This window comes from Cyprinodon tularosa, unplaced genomic scaffold (assembly GCF_016077235.1).
Source record: "Cyprinodon tularosa strain WSP-4 unplaced genomic scaffold, ASM1607723v1 ctg191, whole genome shotgun sequence".
Taxonomy (NCBI): Eukaryota; Metazoa; Chordata; class Actinopteri; order Cyprinodontiformes; family Cyprinodontidae; genus Cyprinodon; species Cyprinodon tularosa.
In genome coordinates this window covers 265,656-269,928 of record NW_024038682.1, presented here as the reverse complement: position 1 = coordinate 269,928, position 4,273 = coordinate 265,656, and positions in this window count along the sequence as shown.

Here is a 4,273-nt window from a genome sequence, read left to right as displayed (position 1 = left end):
GTAATACAATGTTTACTACCGAATTAATGCATACAGTATATATAGCCCTTCCTAGTCATGCACGACATTGTGACGCATATGCATATGCATAGAAAAATTTTCTTTTTCTTCAAACTGTAAAATCCGATTTCTTCAAACTGTAAAATACTTGCAACAAACTAAATTATAAAAAATAAAATGCTTTCTTTAAACCAAACTACGATGGTCCTCTTATATTTGGCGAATTTATGTATGAATATTTTGGAAAAATAGGTTGCGGTGCATGATGGGGTTTTGCATCTAAAGGCTCACGTTTCCCATCTTATGTGTATTGTTGCCAGGTTGGGAAACATCCCAACCTGGCAGTTTAGGATGGCCGTCTATGGGTAAAAAAGGTTTTTCTTTAGATTTATGGCCAAATTGGACGAGATCTCGTATATTCAGGCAGTTCATGAAAATGTTTTGGGCACGAAAACATGAGTCAGTGACATCTGGCAACCCTGCTGATGTGGTGAGTGGCACTGGTGATGCTTCTAACCTAGTATTAAAGCTTTGGAAGGCATTCAATATAATGTGACGGATGTGTGTCAAGGTGTACAATTCACCACTTCACCACTACTACTCTTAATAGTAGTAGTATCAGTAGGAGTGCTGGTTTCGTTGATTTCGGTCTGTTGACGGATGGAACCATGGACTTGCAGTGGATGCTTACACACTGCTAAGGTTTCATGTATTCATTCTTGAAGAACTGCCTGTCTGCCTCTATATTGCATTGTTTTATGTTGGTATTTTTACAAACCTCAGGCTTACGTTGTAGACCTAGTATGTGTGAGTGGGTTGGTGTGTGGCTGGCTTCGTGCAATTGTACACGTTACGCAGCAGCATTTCATGAGTGGGCCGGTGTAGATGGAAAAATGCAGGGGCCAAAAATAGTTCCCAGTCCGAGCCTGGTACTGCTGGTCTTGAGCTTTGAGATTCTGTCGCTTCTCCATCTGCCTCTGTAGATCATTCATGTACAATTGCTGCTGTTTCCCAGTCAGAGGTCTGAAATGCTTCTTATTGCATTACCAAAACTGGTTTAGGAAATTTTCTGATGTGTAATAGTAAATAACAAAAAGAAAACACATCATCAATGGTTCCTAGGAAACCAAGTTTGGCTTAGCAGTCTAAAAAGGGTTGTTGAACTATTTCTCTATTGATTTAGGACTGGTGTCCTGGCAAGGCTGATCAACTGACATAAATCTGCTGCAACAGGCTGACGACCTGTGGAGGAATCAAAATGGACCAGTGCTAAGAGGCTCACGCAGCAGTGAGAGGTAGAGCTGTCTCTCTTTTCTACTTCTACTCAGGAGTGGCCTTCATGGAGAGGCAAAGAGATGGAATAAATCCTTTTGTGAACCCCCTATAGGCCACCTTTGGTGAGAAAGTTGCATCCCTGTGCCTTTAGGTATAGGAGAGACAGCTTGGGCTCCTCTCGGGGAAACCATTACCCGTATTTTCACGACTATAAGGCGCACTTAAACGTCTTTTTTTCCCCTCAAAATTTGCGCCCTATGGTGCGGTGCGCCTTATGTGTGTTGTAACTGCGACTTTTGAGACCACCTCATTGAGGAGATGATGAAAGAGTGGCTGAATGTAAGGAGACCAGGTGTTTTTTTTCCACTCATCACCATCGCTGTTAATATGTAACTCCATGCGTGCCCATCTCACAGCTGATGTGAAAAACATGGGGAAACAAATTAACGCTGTGCTCGCTGTTCAACCGCTCGACATCGGTGTGAACCGGACCCAGCAGGTGCAGCAGAAGCAGCGAGTTTACATGCAAAGTCAATGGTTGACGCGCGTATAGGCGCAGCAAAAGGTCCCGAGCGCGTTTTGAGCTGCAGGTGCAGCACGTCAGGAGCGTTTAAGCATCTGACGCACCGCCAACGCGCTGCTGCTGCTCGAGATGGAAAAATTGAAGTTTTGCTGCTGGACGCGCCGCATCAACCAATCAGAGAAGCTGATCTGGGAGCTGACAGCGAGACAGACACAGCGCTCTGATGACATTAACGCAAATGAAAAAGGCTGGAGATGATGAAAGGCAGGTGTATGTGAGGAGACCAGGTGCTTTTTTCCACGCATCACCATCGCTGCGTGCCCATCTCAAAGCCGATGTGAAAAAAAAAGGTCAATCAAATGAACGCTGTGCTCGCCGTTATCCCGGGGGGTCTGACAAAGGAACTTCAACCGCTCGACATCGGTGTGAAGCGGCCGTTCAAAGTAAGGCTGCGAGCGGCGTGGGAGCGATGGATGACAGACTGAGACCACAGTTTCAGGATATGTGGAAGGCAGCGCCGGGCAAGTTACGCCACCTTTAGCAGATGGATTGTAGATGCTTGGACTAACGTGTCTGCTGGCTCTGTTGTTCAAGCTTTCGCAAAAGCCGGCATTATTTCTGAGGAGCCGCGCTGCACGGAAAGTGACTCTGACAGCGAAGAAGGGGAAATTGGCATGTCTGATTCAGCGCAGCTGTTTAATTCAGAAACAGAGGATGATGACTTTGATGGGTTTGATTAATACTTTGTAATAAATACATGAATAAAGCACAATCATACTCAGTTTTGCTCCCGCTCTATTTTTCTACCTGAAAACTTAATTCAACAGCAGCCTCTGGGCCGGGTCTCCTCCTCTTCACCGCGGCGGCTGGCAGGTGTTTTTTCATCTAAATAATCTAAATCTTGCAGCTATATTAGCTGTGATCAGTGGGAATAAAGTAGTTTTAATATGTTTTTAAGTGAGAAAGGCCACCTGAAAACTTAATTGCAGTCAGTTAATCCAGATTATCTATTTCTGTCGGAGGCGCTCAGACCCCCACATACCAGCGGTGCACCGACAGCAGAAATCCCTTCAACAGCAGCCTCACCGCGGCGGCTGGCAGGTGTTTTTCTTCTAAATATTTTACAGTGCAGGCACCAGGATACCGGCAATAAAAGAGAACATATTCCGTCGGCAGGTTTCAGGATTTTAAGTTAATTTAGGAGTAATCACAGCGCTGTGTCATCTGCGATGTGTCTGTCTCACGGCCAGCTCGCAGGTTTGATTAATACTTTGTAATAAATACATCAATAAAGCACAGTCATACTCAGTTTTGGGCCCGCTGTATTTTTAAAATACGCAGTAGAGGTATTTAAAGGTAGTAGAGGACATGTACCTGTATATAAAAAACGCGCCCTATAGTCCGGTGCGCCTTATGTGTGTGTTAAATACAGAAATGGGACACATAATTGAGACTGCGCCTTTTAGTACGGTGCGCCTTATGGTCGTGAAAATACGGTATCTTGATGGGGGACTTTAATGACCATGTGGCAATCAACAGTGACACTGAGAGGAGCATGACCTCCCAAACCTTTTGACACATTTCTTGAGATCGGGAGTTTGCTTTTCCATGGAACAATTTAACCTTTAGGCTTGATTACTCACTGTTTCAGAGTGGGTAGGCTGGATGGTATTTATTCCTTTTTGTGGGTATTTTTTTTTATTTTTTTTAAATACATGCACGTATTTCTGAGAGAAGTGAAACTGCTTTTATTGCTTTACATCTATATCATATGACATGTGGTGTACACTCACAAGGTAGCAATAGATAGATAATAATGAAATAATGAGCATGTCTTGTTTTCAAATACAATTCAATGGAGAGATTATTCAATGATATCAATTATTTGAGTTACAGAAAAAAAAAATTGAATAAATGCACAAACTCACTTGTCCACTATGGAGCTGATTAGGGCAGCTGATATATTTGACATGAAAGAAAGAGAGAGATTCCAGTTCCATTCGACAAATTATGTAGCAAGTATTTTCAGCAACTAAATAATAATCAATTATTATCTTAGTTATAACACTTTAAAATATCTGATTGGCTTTCAAATTAAACTCTTGTAGAACGGGGGTATATGTTCCAGAAGACAAGCTGATATTCTACATAAATAATGTCAGATTATTTCACTGCACTTACAATAAAATGGCTTTGAAGTGAGTAGAAGTCTTTCACAGATAACGCTTTTCTATGACTTCAAGCTTGACTAAAGTCACCCATTGACTGCCCTCACATATACACTTACTATTACAGTACTATTGCTACAGGGGCTTGTTTCTTTTAAAAGAATAAAAAAAACAACTTTAGGTCTTGAGATCTTAAAGTTCTCCTGGGTTTGTATGTAACTGTTAGGGCTTGCTAAGGTAAACAGGATTTGAAGCTCAGATGAACTCCCTGCTGTTTTGATGGAATATAACTGCTCTGTAAAAACAT